Source organism: Desmodus rotundus, chromosome 10 (assembly GCF_022682495.2).
Source record: "Desmodus rotundus isolate HL8 chromosome 10, HLdesRot8A.1, whole genome shotgun sequence".
Lineage (NCBI taxonomy): Eukaryota > Metazoa > Chordata > Mammalia > Chiroptera > Phyllostomidae > Desmodus > Desmodus rotundus.
The window spans coordinates 79,276,255-79,294,821 of NC_071396.1; the positions used below are offsets into that span (position 1 = coordinate 79,276,255).

The 18,567-nt window shown below is 41.1% G+C and overlaps 1 long non-coding RNA gene across 2 annotated transcripts in view; it reads left to right on the forward strand.

The window, feature by feature from the left end:
* The window catches only part of LOC128779401 (uncharacterized), a 103,418-nt gene that overhangs the window by 28,108 nt on the left and 56,743 nt on the right, over positions 1 to 18,567 (forward strand). For both annotated transcript variants that reach the window (XR_008425330.2, XR_008425329.2), the window contains exon 2: positions 16,148 to 16,269. This is a non-coding gene — a long non-coding RNA (uncharacterized lncRNA). The remainder of the gene's footprint in view (positions 1 to 16,147; positions 16,270 to 18,567) is intronic.

Sequence of the window (18,567 nt, forward strand, 5' to 3'; positions counted from 1 at the left end):
GTGTAACAGTCTGGATAAGGGGTAAGAAGGGACAACCTCTGTGGCTGTGGGTCTCTAGAACATCAGCCCTTTACTAAAAGCCCTTGTTTCTCCCAGAGAAAGCTCTAAGCATTTTTCTTTACTCATGGACATCACCTGGATTATAGGGTCTACCTTCCAAAGGAGCCTTCTGTGGACCCGTGAAACCTTTACATGCTGGAATGAATTCAGGGTTTTTGTTCTAACTGCTCTGTTCTTGAAAATCAAAGAGTAGCATTTACACATCAGTGTAGACTGATGTGTAAACGCTGATCAGTATAGATCAGCTATTTAGTTACTGGCTAAGAAAATGTCTTTTAAAAAATAAAAGGAAAAAGAACACTGGTTTTAGGAAGGACAACTAGAACATCACAATTTTGTTCTTAAAATTTGGCTCAAGAAATTTGATTTTACCTAACATTTGAGATGGCTTCTCAGGAGGAATATTTCCACTCCTTTAAGGCAGCCGTGCAAATTAGCATACATCTCTAGGTTCGGAATTCAAAAGCAATCAATCTAGTTTGAAAAAAACCCACAATATCAGGAAGAATGAGAATGAAACAGAAATTTGGAACCCATCACGTGACGTCTGCTGGCAGATGTGGCTCATGCTGTTAGCTGTGATTCCGACGCTGCTCTGTGGCAGAAGCTGGTTAGAACTTCAAGCATTTTATGGATCACGAGACTTTGTGGCTCTATCTGCAAAGCTGCCCTGAGGAATTGTCTTTTTATGCCTTAACTATTCCCTCCAGGGCTCACTGTTTACCAAGTGGGCAACCAGAGAGGTCTTTGTCCAACTACTTACATAATCCCTCCAGGAAATGCCAAGTCAGTGTACAGTGGGTGAAATGGAAACCCCGGCACAGTGACCTTTCTCCCAGATATCCTGGGACACACTGTATGTGTCATTGGACAAACATCCCTCCTTCAGAATGGATTCAGTTCCAAAGATTTTGGCCCTCACTGGGGGCCACACACTAGGTGGCAGAAGTAGTGAAGAGCTTCTTTCTTTTAATAAAATTATTATCCGGTATTTCTGCAGGCATTGTATGGGTAGATGTACAGTCACTGCATGGTTAAATGGAATTCTGCCAAGAAGTAATAACCTAGTCCTTGCCCGAGGAGGTTACAGTGTGAGTGATGCAATTCAAGGAGAAAGGAGAGGGCAGCTCACATCGTCAATATCTTCCCACCCTGTTGCCTTATTTCTGATTCATGTTTATGTTGGTGTACTAGTTAAAAAAGGGTGGTACATGCCCTGGCCGGTGTGGCTCAGTTTGTTAGAATGCCATCCTGTACACTGGAATGTTGGGGGTTTGATTTCTGGTCAGGGAACATGCCTAGGTTGCGGGTTCCATCCCTGGTTGGGGTGTGTATGGGAGGCACCTGATTGATGTTTCTCTCTCACATCGATGCTTCTGTCTCTCTCTTTCTTCTCTCTCTAAAATAAATAAACATGTTTTAAAAATTAAAAAAGATAGGTATGGCTATCTGCTGAAAATGATCTTTCCTTTTTTCCCTCCTAGATGTTCAATGTGGTACACTAGTTAACCTATTTCCTTCTGCAGAGGCATATAAAGTGTGTGATCTGACTCATGCAAAATGCATCAAAGCATGTTAACGTAGTATGTAGTTATTTATGAAGACTTAGGGTTGATCAGCCACACCAGGAAAAAAACCAAGACAAAACAAACCCTTCTTGCTCCCGGGCTGTTACTTTAAGAGTAATTATCCTGCTAGTAATGATGACAATGATTCCAGTGTGAGTGCCGACTTCAAAATGACAACGGAAGTAAGTGTCTTTTCTAGGTGTCCTTGAGAATTTTAATTTCTGCAAGAGTCATTCAAAATAGACAAGAGTAAGAGCCTGTGTGTATTTGTGGCTAATGAGTGAACTCTATTCTTATCCTAAGTACATGGGAAGCAAGTTGTCTCTAGCACATTGAAGGAGCAGAAGGTTCTAAGCCAACTTTTCTCACACTTGAGCAATGCACCTGCTCTTGTAGAGGGCAGAAATGATTTCGGCTCTACCATACTGACGTAAATTACTTCTGTTACAACATTACTCAAGGGTATGTGGACAGTCAACGTGCAATGAAAAAGATGCGTATTTTTAAAACTAAGTGTGTGTAGGATGGCACATATGCTGGTTAGATAAAAATTACTAATTACATTGTTCAAATCTTTTATATTTTTTGTTATTTTTTTATCTGCTTGATTTATCAACTAGTGAGAGAGGTATTGGTTCCCTTGGGCTACCATAGCAAGTCCACACAAACTTGGTGTCTTACAACAACAGGAATTTATTTTCTCACCATTCCGGAAGCCAGAAGTCGGAAACGAAGGTGGCGGCAGGCCTCCACTCCTCCCTCCTGGCCTCCTCCGCTGCTGGGGGCTCCAGACTTGACTTGGCTGGTGGCTGCCTCACTCTAACCGCTGCTTCCATCTTCACTCTGCCTTGTCTGCTGAGTCTGTGTCTTCTCCTTTATCTCTTGTAAGAACACTTATCATTGGATTTAGGGCCCACAAGACAACCCCAAATGATCTCGTTTCGAGATCCTTAGTTACATCTATAAAGATTGTTTCTTCAGATAAGGTTACATTTACAAACATTGAGCAGGAAGAGTACTTATCTTTTGGAGGGCAACCATTCAACCTGTTACAATGTATTAAAATTTCCCACTATGCCTGTCAATCTTCAACTCCTCGTGCTACTGCCAATCTTTATTTTTTGTATTTTGAGGGTGATGTTGTTAGACACTTGCAGGTTCAGGACCCTCACCCCCGACCCCTGGTTATTTCTTTTGTCGTTATTTAATGACCTTTATGCTTCCCCATTTTATATTTGTTTTTGCATTAAGAACTACTTGTCTGATATAAATATACATTTTCCAGCTATCTTGGGTGGGTATATGAATTTGTATCATTTTATTTAAAGATTTTGTATTTTACTGTTTTGTAGAAACGTGTGAGGACAGATCTTACAGTTGGACTAAAATCCTTTAAAAACTTATTCAAAAACACAGAATGTAGTACAATAAACCTTCATATACCCATTAAGCAGATTTATAAGTTATTAACATTTTATTACATTGGCTTCCCCAAACCCTTTAAAAATGTGTCTTGTCTTTGTTTTCTTTGAAGAAGAATTTTAAAACACTTTCCTGATATCGTGTCATTTTACCTTATGTACTTTGTATGCATTTTTAAGTAATGTGAAATTTTCTTTTTTTTGTAGCAAAATACCATTATCACATTCAACAAAATTAATAATAATCCTTTGGTATCATATAATACCTGATGCATACCTTAATTCCTCCGATGTTTCGTGCTTTCTCGCGGTTGGTAATTTGGATGTTGGTCTAAGCAAGGTCAATGTGTTTAATTTTGTTGTGTCTCTGAGGTTCCCCTTTCTTTCATGCCATTGACTTATCGTAGAAACAAGGTAGTTTCCTGTAGAATGCTCCTATTTTGCATCTTTGAAGTCTGTATTTTTCTTTGTGATGTCATTTATCTTGTTCTACAATCCCCTGTATTTGCTTTGGATGGAAATGATTCAATCTGGGAGTTTCTGTCTTTTAACTGGTGAGTTTGGTGCATTTACATTGATTGGGATCATTGATATTTAAAATTTATTTCTACCATCTCCTTCTGTACTTTCTGTCTGCCTTTTCTTTATTTCTTTCCACCACCTTTCCTACTTTTTTTATTCCTCTCTTTATCCTCTGTTAAACATTTGGTTTGTATTTTTTTAGTAGCTGTCCTTAAATTTTTAAAGTGACCATTTGACCAGACCAAATCTATAACTAATCAATATCTTTACCATTTTCTTTAAAATCTGTCCTTCCTTCCCTCCTTCTCTCCCTCCCTCCCTCCCTCCCTTCCTCCCTCCCTTCCTTCCTTCCTTCCTTCCTTCCTTCCTCTTTCTCTCTCTCCCTCCCTTCTTTTCTTTCTCCCTTTCTTCCTTTCTCAAGCTCAACTAGTCAATTTTCATGCAGCATTTCTAGGTGTCATAAGTAAAAGATTTCTGTATTAGTTTAATCTATTATTTTCTACACTTATTAAAATATCAGGAATCTTTAAAAAAACCTGAATGAATGTGTGTGTGTGTGTGTTTATGCATGCACCTCTGCTTTCCTTATCTAACAACTAGGCAATCCAGTACAGGGTATACCATGTGGTATCTAAATTCTCTCACTGTGCCATTGTAGATCCCGTTTGAATGCCATTTCTTGCAAACTTTTCATACATATATGAAAATGCAGCTGGAGCTGCTAAAGTTGCATGAAAGCACTCTATTGTTATGTAGTTACCCAGGTGATACAAGGCATGCTTATGTTCCTATTTATGAAGATTATGAAGATGGGAGAACCAAGATGGCGGCGTAGGTAGACACACTGCGCCTCCTCGCACAACCAGAACTGACAGAGAATTGAACAGCAAGGGGGACCAACACCAAGGAAATAGAAAATAACCATTCATCCAGACTGGTAGGAGGGGCGGAGACAGGCACCGGGGTGGAGAGGACTCGCGTGGCTGTGGCGGGACTGAGACTGGCGGAGTGTGGGACAAATGGCGCAGGCAGTCCGAGCACTAGCTGACCCTGCGGCCCCACATTTGCACAGATAAACCGAGAGGGCCGGACTCAGAGTGGCGGAGAACGGGGCAGGCAGAGCAGCGGCCCGCGGCACCACATTCGCCCACAGATAAACCGGATGAAGGGCGGGGAGCAAAGCAGACCGTGTAACCCAGGGCTCCAGCTCAGGGAAATAAAGCCTCAAACCTCTGATTGAAAACTCCCGTGGGGGTTGGGGCGGCAGCAGGAGAGACTCCCAGCCTCACAGGAGAGGTTGTTGGAGAGACCCACAGGGGCCTAGAGTGTGCACAGGCCCACTTACTCGGGAACCAGCACCAGAGGGGCCCAGTTTGATTGTGGGTAGCGGAGTGAAAGATTGAAAGCCGGAGGACAGTGAGGCGGGCGCCATTGCTCCCACTCGGCCCCTCCCCCTCGTACAGCGTCACAGCTCAGCGACCAGCTTTACCCCGCCCTGGTGAACACCTAAGGCTCCGCCCCTTAAAGTAACAGACGCGCCAAGACAAACAAACAAAAAAATGGCCCAAATGACAGAACACTTCAAAGCTCCAGAAAAAATACAACTAAGCGACGAAGAGATAGCCAACCTATCGGATGCACAGTTCAAAGCACTGGTTATCAATATGCTCACAGACTTGGTTGAATCTATTCGAAAAACAGATGAAAAAATGAAGCCTATGCTAAGAGAGACAAAGGAAAATGTACAGGGAACCAATAGTGATGAGAAGGAAACTGGGACTCAAATCAATGGTGTGGACCAGAAGGAAGAAACAAACATCCAACCAGAAAAGAATGAAGAAACAAGAACTTGGAAAAATGAGGAGAGGCTTAGGAACCTCCCGGACGCCTTGAAACGTTCCAATATCCGAATTATAGGGGTGCCAGAAGGAGAAGAGGAAGAACAAAAAATTGAAAACTTATTTGAACAAATAATGAAGGAGAACTTCCCTAATCTGGCAAAGGAAATAGACTTCCGGGAAGTTCAGGAAGCTCAGAGAGTCCCAAAGAAGCTGGACCCAAGGAGGAACACGCCAAGGCACATCATAATTACATTACCCAAGATTAAACGCAAGGACCTACATCCAAGATTACTGTATCCAGCAAAGCTATCACTTAGAATGGAAGGGAAGATAAAGTGCTTCTCAGATAAGGTCAAGTTAAAGAAGTTCATCATCACCAAGCCCTTATTATATGAAATGTTAAAGGGAGTTACCTAAGAAAAAGAAGATCAAAAATAGGAACAGTAAAAATGACAGCAAACTCACAGTTATTAACGACCACACATAAAACAAAAACGAGAGCAAACTAGGCAAACAACTAGAACATGAGGGTTGTCATTAAGGGAGTGGGAGGGGGAGAGGGGGGGAAAGGTACAGAGAATAAGTAGCATAGATGATAGGTGGAAAATAGACAGGGGGAGGGTAAAAATAGTGTAGGAAATGTAGAAGCCAAAGAACTTATAAGTATGACCTATGGACATGAACTATAGGGGGGGAATGTGGGAGGGAGGGGGGTGGGCAGGATGGAGTGGAGTGGGGGGCGGAAATGGGACAACTGTAATAGCATAATCAATAAATATATTAAAAAAAAAGAAAAAAAATAAAATTAAATAAAAAAAAAAGATTATGAAGATGGAAACATAAAATTATAAACAAATCTTGTAGAGATCTGTGGATTCCAAAATATTTGTCTGGTTAATGGAAACTGGTCTTAGAAATATGACCCCTTGGCTTAGTCCTCAGTCAGATTTATAACCAGCTGGTTTTGGAAAGTATTCTCTTCTGCAGATCCAATTCAGATGCCAGTCCTCCTGTGAAGCTTTCTATAAATTTTTTTTTGGGGGGGGTAAAAAATTAAGCCTATTCTATTAGTTAGGGTTCTTCAGAAAAAGAGATAGACTGATTTATTTATTTATTTATAGCAATTGGCTCACACCAGTGTGGAGGGTGATTGGAGAGGCCTACTCACATTATAGAGAATAATCTGCTTTACTGAAAGTCAGTTGATTTAAATATTAATTCCCTTTGAAGAGTACCTTCATAGAAACATCCAGAATAATGTTTGACTAATTATCTGGGCATTGTGGCCAGCCAGGTTGACACATAAAAGTAACGATCACATCTACCTTATAGATTCTGTCTGTTACTTGGTTATCCACGTGCTTTTGTGTCTGCCTCCTCTCCAAGGCTCCACCTCCAGGGCAGACACTGTCTTTAGCGTCTAGTATGGTTCCTGGAATTTCATAGGTGCGAGGTACACATTTATTGAATAACTTAATAGTAAAAGGGGAGGCAGAGAAGGAAACTGTAGTGCATTTCAGTCACCTGACCTCGAGGAGATATAGATTTTCTGAGTTCATAAAGCAATTCATTTATAATATTTGTAACTACAAAGCACACTTATTTCAAACCAGATACTTATCATAGAATTCACCTTACTGAGGGTGCCGGCTGCATGCATACACTGCACATATATGTGTACATGCATACACACACTGTGCATATATGTGTACATGCATACACACACTGCGCTGGGGGCCGTCATGTTTCTCGCCAACTGTACAAAGGTGTCATGTAGATCTACAAATTAATTTTCCTGGAGAGAGGGTGGAGCACGAGTCTTTGTGGCGCTGTCTAGCTATGAAACTCTAACATAATTTCAGGGATTAATTTAAGGCTTTTTGGTGGGGAGGGGCTTGGGGGAAGCAGGGCTTTTGAATGTTTTCATCTCAAGCACAGGTAACTTTTGGCTACATGCATGGCAGATTGAATTGTTTCAAAGCAATAACACATAATACTCCAATTTTTGTGTCTATGGTTCTCTTTCTTCTTTGTAGTCATCCCTGGTGGGGATATTAGCATATTTAACTATTGTTATGGGTTGAACTGCATCCCCTCCAGATTTATATATTGACGTCCTAAATCTTAGTACTTCAGAATGGGGCTGTATTTGAATACAGGAGTATTTAAAGAGGTAATTAGGTTAAAATGAGATCATTAGGGTTGGTCCTAATCCAATATGACTGATTGCTTGTATGAAGGAACGATTAGGACACAGACACACACAGCGGAGACCATGTGAAGACGTAAAGAAAATATGGCCATCACAGTGGAAATGGCTCAGAAGAGTCCAATCCTGTGAACATCTTGCTCTTTGACTTCTAGCCTCCAAAAATGTGAGGAAACTAATTTCTGTGGTTTAAGCCATACAGCCTGTGTGATGGCAGCCCCAGCAAACAACATAATTGTGTGTTTTTCATGTAATTTTTTTTCCAATCACAATCAGATTCCTCCTTGTTTTCATGCCTTTTGCAGCCAAAACTCGATCCCACCTGTGTTCTCTGGTCAGTGCCCTTGCAAAATTTGCTATTTGGAGCAGAACATAAAAAGTTGGAACAACTCTTAAAGTCAGATAATTCTTGGCTTTAAATCTTCTCTTGCCACTGCAAATGGCTACAAGGTTTAGGCTAAACTACTTAAGAATGACCTAGCAAGTAGTTTGTATTCAATCAGCAAAACCCACATGAGACAGAGAGAATGGCTTGCTGTTCGGTTGGATGACTCTGGTGTCTTAAGGGTGCCTGTGAAAACCAGCCTCATGGTTCGAATCTGGACAGGTGCCAGTTAGCTGTAGCATCTCTCTGTAGATTGTACCCAGTTTTTGCACTTTTTCTTCGAAAAAATAGTATGGGAAGGTCATTGCACTTTTATTCCCACTGCGGGAAAGCTAAAATAAAAGACCCATTGGGGCAGTATCTTTGACCCTCTACCAAGTTTAATATTTATTATTATTTTTTGTATTTTAATGTGAATCACAGTAGGCCCCCTTTTTTCTTTTGCTATGGACTCTCTCGTACTCTAGAAAATATGCAAAAATATATAATCACGTTTTGTTTAAGAATATATAACTGTGTTTTCTTTGAATACTTAAATACAGGAAAAAATCAGAAAATACCTTCTTTCTTTAAACACTGATATAATCCATATTTAAATATTCACATAATGAACATGCTACATGGAGAGTATTGTGCATTTACTCCTGAAATTCTTGTATATACAATTGACCCTTGGGTAACATGGGTTTTAACTGTATGGGTCACTGTCTTTTCTCTTATTTCTGATTTTCTTAATGACATTTTTATCTTTAGCGTACTTTATTGTAAGTATGTAACATAGATAACGTACGTCATATGTGTTAATCAACTATTAATGTTGTTGGTGAGGCTTCTGGTCCACAGTAGGCTATTAGTAGTTAAGCCTGGGGGGAGTAAACAGTTATACACCGATTTTCATCTTCATGGGAAGTCAGCACCCCTAATGCCTGCATTGTCCAAGGGTCAATTGCAGTAGTAAATCTGCTTTTTACTATCCGTCTTTTTCAAATTCTTGGCTTCTCTTAAATTTTAATGAAAATGTACCTCTTTCTATCCTTGATCAAACAGCTTTATCTTCTCCTGCTGATGATTTCCAATTACACTGTCTTTGAAAGGTCTGAAGGCATTGTTGGTATCAAAACCATTGCAAACAGTCTACCATTCCTTTAAACTGTGCAGGCTCAAATTCCACTTGAAACCTAGGTCTCAATGTATCATAACCCCTGGACAGGTCTACATTTTCTCTAAACAAATTAGAAGTATTTCCCCTTTTGATCTGGATACACTAAAAAAAATAAATTTTTCATTTTTGCATAAAAGGTTGGCTTTTTTTAAAGTTAGGGGAGCTTGTTTCTGACCAAATAAAAACATTGGGAGCCCACCAATCCTTATGCAAGTTTCTCTCCTTCCTCTTTAACTGACAGAGGGGCTATAGAAATCTAATCCCAGGCCTCTTTCTGCTTAAATCCCTTGGACATCTCCCATTATGGCAAGAGCAGGAAATATGAAATCAGAGATGCAGCAATTACAAGTGTGACTCAGGGGACCCCTCATTTGGAGTGGGGAATGTGCCACCTTCAGCTTCGTTCCTCCATCTCTGAGACCTGCCAAGCCCTGCCTGGCTGTCAGTTGCTGGCTGGAGAACATGCGAAGTGGGAGCTTTGTAAGCATTTCTGTTCCTTTTTCTCGGTTCCAAAGCTTGTTTATGTTTCATTATCTTCTTCATCCAAGGTGAACATGAGCTATTAGGCAGTGCTCCTAAAACAATTGTTTGGCTCATCTGCAGGAATTTGCTCACATTCTTACAGGACTGATTTCCTCCATGCAAAGCACAAATATTTTGCTGTTCAATGAATTTTCTTCTTGTCCCTTGTACAGGGGGAAAAAAGGAATTTGGTTATTTATCTGAAGTTCTATCACACTGGAAGAGAGGACTGCATCGAGGTGAAACCCCAAAGGGAGCAGCTTTGATACAACGGAGCAACATGTTTTTGTTGCATGGGCTTATAAAGAGGAGCCGTCTTTACATGAGAGCCTGGATAAATGTACACTGTAAGGGAAAAACCTGGAATTAAAAAAGGCAAATCTTTTTTACTCACCAGAATTCTGCACAGGGCAAGGAAATGCCAAACTTAACAGATGTCTTACCCTGTGCCCTGCAGGTCAATAAATTAAAGTTTTGTTGAACCAGGAAGAGGAAGGAATTCCAGGACTTGAGGTCCTCAAATGGAAATGCCCCTTAGGACAAGTCTAAACTAGGGAACTAGTGCTGGAGTTCTTCCAAGTCAGTTGGCCCAGTCTAGTGTAACTCATTTCTGGGCCCCCTGAAGCTGTTTGTTCAACTCTGTTGTCTACAGCGTTACAGTGTCAAAGGGAGTTAATCATTAGCAAGTGTGAATAAAGTCGGAGTAACAAGTCATGATTGCAGTTCTCTCTGTTTTGACAAAATTTTAAGCATTCGTCAGAATTAAAAAAAGAACAACAGCCAACATGACCACAGAATGTTAAAGTAGTATGCAATTTTGGGAGCAGTTAATTCACTTTCTAACATTTTAGTTCTCATTGTTTTCCTAAGACCCAGTCTATGCAGAATAATATAAAGACTTAGGTGTGGGCTCCTTAAACTCCCCAGTCTCCTTTTCTGCCAGAGCCACCTAGTACTGCTGTAGAATTAATGCGGGCCCAGCTGCGACCCAGAGCCTAATAGGCCTTCTGCTTGTCTCTGGGGCTGGGGATCATATTGAGTCCACAGCTTCTCTTTGGACCAGAATCACAGGAGCCCTGGATCCTTGAGCCCTGAGGCCAGGGATGGGATGTACAGTAACATTCCAGAAGGCATTGAAGAATGAATTTTCCTTGGGCTCCTCTGAACTCTGGTTGAAAAAAGGGTGGTCATCCTGAAACATAAGCAAAAATTCCAGCAGCCCTACAAAACGGCCCCACAGTGTGGGAGTCAAGGGGATGAGGAGGCACTCAGCCAAGCTTGCCAAGAGAGCAGCTGAGTCCCAGATCCAGGGTGTCTCTGAAAATCAGTCACACACTACAATGGGTTGAATCACTAAGTTCTTTTAAAAGGCACGCAGATGGACTTCCTCTTTTTCTGAGACACCAGCACCCCTCAGACGGGCACTTCTTTAGTTAATGCCTCGTCATTCATTTGCCCTGTTGCTCAATCCAGAAAGTCAGGACACATAGAGATAGCTACCAAATCCTATTTCCTAAGGCCCCCAGTTAGCCCTCTCCTCTCTTTTCATTGTCATTGGCTGAGTTCAGTCCTGGTAATTTTGCCCTTGGACTCCTAGCTAGTCCTCATGACCCTCAAAGTTAGACAAGATGCTGTTGGAGTCACCTCTTTTAATGAAGATGTGGCCCCAGTACTCCCCTGTAACTTCAGGGTACCCCTTTGCAATGGATAAAAGCCAACCCTCAGGGTATGGTCTCTGCCACTTGCTTCCTAGCTGGGTTTTGCCTTCTACTCCAGCCTCATTTTCATTCTCTCCAGCCTTACGTCACACACTGGAGTTTTATGCATCATGGATTTTCATAGCTTTTGGCTCTGTCAAGCTGCCCCTCTACCTAGAATCCCTCTGTGCACGGCCAACTTGAAAACTCCATTAGTGGCCCTTAGGAAGCTGTTCTTTTATTGTTATTCTCTTTGTCCTCTCCCCTTGTCTCCACCACCTTCAACTAACTTACCCTCTTTATACTCCCTAAGTCCCTGCCTATTGTCTATGAAAGCATTTACCATGTTGTATAAGAAGCATTTACTTATGTCTGCCTCCTTTCCTAGACTATAAGATTCTGGAAGACAGAGCCTGTTATATTCATTTTGCATCCCTATCTCTTACCACACTGCTACTGAGTGCTATAGAAGTTTGCTGAAGTGCACAGAACTGAAGGCCAGGCAGTTGTTAGCATTTATGTTCAAGTAGATAAACTTAATTCAAAAGGCCATGCTTGGTTAGATCATAAAATGAAATGATCCTAACGTAGTTGTTCTCAGCCTTCCTGCATTTTGCAATCACCTGGAAATTTTTAAAAAAGTACTCAGGAGAAGCTGGTAGAAGAGGAACAGGTCTATCTGGGAACCTCTTTGGAAGAACAATTCTGGGTCCCATTCCCTGAGGTTCTGACCTAATTGGTTTGGGGTGTGGAAGGACATCAGTGTTTAAAAAAGTTCCTGGGGTGATGTTAATGTGTGCTAAGTTTGAGATCCATAGTTCTAGCTGAACCATTGTATTAAGGAGAAATGGGTATATTTGGTGTCTTTCCTCCTGTTGTGTCTTTCTGATGTGATTCATAACTCTTCCTACTGCTTAAATGTAGAGAGCAAATACAGTTAAGAGATTCAGGCCAAGTATGGGAGAAGCTCTCAGCCCTGGCCACACAATAAAATCATTACTCAGTAAAATTAAAAAATACTGATGCCTGGAGGTTAGAGCTTAACCTTAGAGCTTAAAGAACACATTGACTTCTCGACATCACTCTGGATGGCAGCCTCCACATGCCATCATCACTCTCTGGGGAGAGGGTTTTTTTTTTTTAAAGGTTGCCAGGAGAGAAGGAAGAAGAGAAATTGAGAGAACAGAAAGGGATAAAATTGGGAGAAAGAAAAAAAATTACACATGACACTTAATGGGAATGTTACCAATAATAGATTAAAGGTTCACTCAGTAACACCAAAATCAGTCAGGGGAAATTGCTTCCACTTCATGGTTCTTAGATAGTGATCCTTACATTTGATAATAATTGTCAGGATGCAAAGAGACAGCCAAGACTTACTACTGCGTGCAGATAAAAATCTTCATCCATTAGGAAGTCTGGTAGAAGATGGGGAGCCAATGGAAGGATTTCTCCTTTTGTACCTGGATAAGATGCTCAAGTGGCAAACTGATACTAGTGATCCCTGGTAAAGGCAGAGCAGCGATGCTTTAGTCTCTGTGTGTATGTCCCACAGAACTTTCAATATTCCCCTTGGAGTAGAAGAAACGGAGGAGAAACAAATGTCACCCTTTACACTTTCCTTTAAGGGAAATAGAAGAGGACTACTGGTCAAGGTGGAGGTGTAGGGAGACACGCTTCACCTCCTTGCACAAACATAGGAAGGATTACAACTAACCTCAAAACAAAAAACACCCAGAACTGCTGGAAAATCAAACTGTATGGAAGTCTGATAACCAAGGATTTAAAGAAGACATATTCATCCAGACAGGTAGGAGGGGCAGAGATAGGGAGTAAGGACAGAGAGGATGTGGTGTGGTGGTGATGAGGTGGTAGCAACCTCATGGCAGTGGCAGCTGGCTGGCTGAACAGGTGGTCCCGCATTAAGGATACTTGGGGAGCGAGCTCCAGGCCAGACTGTGCAGCCCAGCGTTCTAGCACTGGGAGAAGAAAGCCTCATAACCCCTGCCTGTAAAAACCAATGGGGGTGAGGTAATGGAAGAAACAGCCAGTCTCTCAAGAGAGTCTGTTTAAAGCGCCAGCAAGGTCCTAGAACATATGTAAACCCACCCACTCTCCGAATCATCACCAGGGGAACAGCTAGAGGTGCACCAGTCGAGTAAGTGACTACAAGCAGGGCGAGTGCCGAACAAGCCTCTAGCAGTCAGGCAGCAGCATTGCCCCCTCTCTGGTCCCTCCCCCATATACAAAGGCACAAAGTGGTGAAACTGGCTTCCTCCACCCTGGCAATTACCTAAGGATCTGCCACATAAAATGTGATAGTTTCATCAAGACAAGGAGTCAAAACAGCTCTACCTAATACACAGAAACAAACACAGGAAGGCTGCCAAATTGAGGAGACAAAGAAATAGGGCTCACATGAAATAACAGAACAAAACCCCAGTAAAAGAATTAAGTGAAATGGAGATAGCCAATCTATCAGATGCAGAGTTTAAAACATTGGTGATAGGGATGCTTAGAGATCTCATTGAGTACTGCAAAAGCATAAGGGAAGAAATGAAGGCTACACTAAGTGAAATAAAGAAAAATCCACAGGGAACCTACAGTGAAGGGGAGGAAACTGGGGTCCAAAACAATGAACTGAAACATAAGGAAGAAATAAATAGTCATCCAGAACAGAATGTAGAAGCAAGAATTTTTTAAAAATGAGGAGAGAATAAGAAGACTCTGGAACGTCTCCAAATGTGCCAACATCCAAATCATAGAGAAGTCAGAGGGAAAAGAAGAAAAGAAAGAAGTTGAGAACTTATTTGAAAAACTAATGAAAGAAAACTTTCCTAATTTGGCAAAGGAAATAGACATACAAATCCAAGAAGCATAGAGAGTCCCTGAAAAGTTAGACCCAAAGAGGACCACACCAAGACACATCATAATTAAATTGCCAAAAGTTAAAGATAGAGAATCTTAAAAGCAGCAAGAGAAAAGCAAAGAGTTACTTACAAAGGAGTTCCTATAACACTATCGACTGATTTCTCAAAAGAAACTTTGCAGGCAAGAAGGGACAAGCAAGAAGTACTCAAAGTCAGGAAAAGCAAGGACCTACAACCTAGATAATTCTATCCAGCAAAGCTGTTATTTAGAATTGAAGGGCAGATAAAGTGCTTCCCAGACAAGGTAAAGCTAAAGGAGTTCATCATCAGCAAACCATTATTATATGAAATGGTAAAGGGAGTTATTTAAGAAAAAGAAGAAGATCAAAACTATGAACAGTAAAATGACAACAAACTCACAATTATCAAGAACTCAATCTAAAAACCAAAAACATAAACTAAGCAAAAAGCAGAACAAGAATAGAATCTTAGATGTGGAGATCGTCTGGAGGATTATCAGCAGGGAGGGGGCAGGGGGAGAATGGGGGAAAGGTACAGGGATTAAGAAGCATAATTGGTAGACACAAAATAGACAAGGGGAGGTTAAGAACAGTATAGGAAATGGAGAAGCCAGAGAACTTATATGCGTGACCCATGGGCATGAACTAAGGGAGTGAATTGCTGGAGGGAAGGGGGGGTACCAGGTGGAGGGGGGCAAAGGTTAAAAAAAGTGGAACGACTGTAATAGTATAATCAATAAAACATACTTTAAAAAAAAGAAACAGAGGAGATGTAGCTACTTCCGCCCTGTTACTTGTGGACATGGCTGTCACAGCCACCCAACTGCACCCTGATTCATGGTGTGTGTGAGACAGCATGGGGAAGCGACAAATGAGATGAGGAGGCTAGCTTTTAAAATTCAGATTTCAAGAAGGAGTTTATAGGGGACAGAGTGTTATATTATTTATTTAAAATACAGTAAACTATTTTAAATAAACTAAAAATGAATAGTTAATCATAAGAAATAATAAAATAATAAAAAGCAATTATTTGGTAACGTCTATCGTAAAAGCCATAGCAAGACGAGATGAAAACAAAAGTACTCTGAGTTTTGTATGGTCACAAGGCTCAGCTGTTGATGAGGACATTAAGGAGTGATGAGTACATGTGCAGCCTTTTAAATTATGAAAGGTTAATGCAACGCATGCCTATTTAGGCAGTGCCTACTGCTCCAGGTTTCAGAAGGCAGATGGTTTCTGTGGTTTCTATTCCTCGATGGCTTTGGAAGGTGTCTTGGACTCTGTTATTTACTTTATTAACAAGGCAATGAAGTACTTCCATTCTCTTATATCTAGTAGGTACTTTGCCTAGTCAGGTGCACAGGGGTGCTCTGGCTGAGCTGTCTGGATAGATGGTGGCTCCTGTGCCTCCTATTGTGCCGGCCTGAGCAGCACCAGGGCAAGCTTATTCCTCCCCTCATCCTTTCCTTCCTGTTTTTCCCATGTAGGGGTAACTCTGGGCTTATTGTGATTTTTTTTTTTTTTTTACCAATACCAGAAGCAGCAAAGATTACTAAGATTTAAAAAAATTTTCTCCTGTTTTTAAACACCTTATATAGTAAAGAAAAAATGTTGACCAGACTTGAATGGGTGCCATTTTTTAACATGTACTTCTGTTTGTTATCCTTTGTATTTAAACATTGTGGCAAGTAGTTTCTAAGATGGCCTTTAATGACCCCACTGTCCTGATACTCACTGCCTTGTATAACCTGCCGTCCTTTAGTACCTTGCTTCTAGCGAGTAGTGTTTCTTAGTTTTGAGAGGATGCCAATTTCATGATCACATTACAAGTGTGCGACTTCAGTCTTTCAGCAGGCACCTTTCTTTGTAGGCTTGTTACTGTTTGGGAAGATACATGGGCAGGGCCGACGGTGGCCTCCGGCCAAGAGCCAGCGAGAAAGCCAGCCCCTCTGCCCAACAACACAAAAGGAGTGGAGTACCTCCAACTACCACGTAAGTGAGCTGAGCAGCAGATTCTTCTGCTATTGAACTTTCAAATGAGATCCCTGTCCTAGCTAACTTCTTGACTGTAGCTTTGTCAGAGACCCTGAATTAGAGGACCCATTTTCCTTGTACCTGGATTCCTGGGCCACAGAAACTAGGGCATAATAAATGTGTGTTGTTTATGGTAATTTGTACATAGCATCAGATAACTGATACAAAAATTATTTGATAACATTGTCTATTATAAACAATTCTTCCATTGTTGTAGAAGTTTGGGTTTGTCTTATCTCTATAAAAACATTATACAATTATGGAGCAGAGGGATAGGCCCTTATATTCATTGGAACCCCACTCAAAATATTTAAGGAAGGATTTTGCATATAATACTTAAATACTTAATACATATACTTAAAGAATGTAATACTTAAAGAATGAATGAACGAAGGTATGTTTGTTCTTGATATTTTCAAAGAGTGACCTGGATTCACACCTCTGATATCTGGCATCTATGATTCTGCTGTGTTTGTGTAGTCAAAACGTTCATGCTTATTTCTGTTTAGTGAATAAAGAAAAATAGATTTTTGAAGGTTTCATGGAGAGCCAAATTGCATGTACTTCAGAAAATGGGATAAAAAATATCTGGACTATAAATTCTGGGTCCTGATTATTTTCTGACTGCTTCTGTCCACATTTTTTAAATTATTTTTTTTATCTTCACCAGATGATATGTTTATTGATTTTAGAAAGCGGGGGAGGGAGGGAGAGAAATACTGATGTGAGAGAGAAACATTTATCGGTTGCCTCTCTCATGTGCCGGGACTGGGGCCTGAACCCTCAACCTAGGTATGTGCCCTGACCAGGAATCAAACCCGTGACCCTATGGTTTATATAGGATGATGCTCCATCCAACTGAGCCACACCAGCCAGAGCTGCCTACAGTTTTTGTAATGCTCACCTCAAATGGTCGTCATTTAGCTGGTCACCTAAAAAGATACATTTGTCATATGTTAAATCCATTACTGCTCAAATAGTAGAAGACTGTTCTGATCTTTTCTTTGGCTGCTGACATCTGTGTTAAAAATGACAGGTGCTAAACATTTACCAGTAAGATCTAGTCAATGAGGAAAAGCATCAATGAAAATCCAAAACCAATAAGCCATATTATAATTAGTAATTAGCTTGCTTTATTCTCACCCCTCTGCCTTTGGGTATATCTCTTTCAGACACAGAGATAACAACCATAAAAGTTGGAGGAAGGTCATATTCAAGGCAGCCTTCCCATTTTTCTCTAGAGGAAGTAATCTTTGCCTTTACCTATTTTTACCCCCTTTATAGCACAAGCTGTTTTTGAGAGGTACCGTTGACTACCCTAATGGCTAACCCATTCCTATTCCCTTGCAGTAGCATTTCTGGGTTTGGACTTAGTAGTTTATAGCTGCCTGTGTTCTTGCTCTGGCAGAAAGACATCCTCTCCCTGAGGCACCTTGCTGCTTAGCTCACTGCTTTGAACTACAGCCATATGGGTGTGTGATCAATCTGTCCTCCTCAAGAAATCCAGCCAGGACTGGCAGGGTAACCCATCTGGATCCTCCGTGGCTCTCTGGGAGGTGGGGGAGAGCCCCTCAAGACCGAATGGGCAGGAATTGCTGCCATGGATAGCCAGAGACCCTGCTTTTGTCTAGATGGCTGAGGACATACCATCCTGAACCTCGGTTCTTGACCACATTCTTTCTTCATGAGTAGACAGGGCGAAAGTTGATGGTGATCCCACCCCTCAGAGAAGTCCAGTGCCGGGTAACACACTTTGCAAAGATCACTGACACGCCAGAAGGCAGCCAGAGAGAGGCTTCCTTAATCAAGTGCTGCCTGTAAGCATGGTCCAAGAATTACACAGAGAACAAAATAACATGGGCAAAGAAAATACTAAATTTCAGCAAGGCAGGTGGCAAATTCTTTATGAACTTGAGGGAACACTCGGACTGGTTGTGTTTAGGCAGTGTTAATGAACCACTAGTCTCTGGAGATTGCTGATTAAAGCATCACTGTCAATGTGGAAGATGTTGAAAGAGTTTGTCTTTAATCTCTACTGATCTCTACGGGTTATCAGTGACTTGGATGAGATCATTCATGACACACTGATCACTTCTATTGATTATGAGAAGCAGAATGGATTTAACAAATACATTAAATGACTGAAGAAAAATCCAAAAGTATTTGGAACATTGGGTGAAATCTAACAAGGAAGACTTCAAAAAGAATAAATACAAAGTCATATGCTTGGGTCTCTCACATACACACACACACATG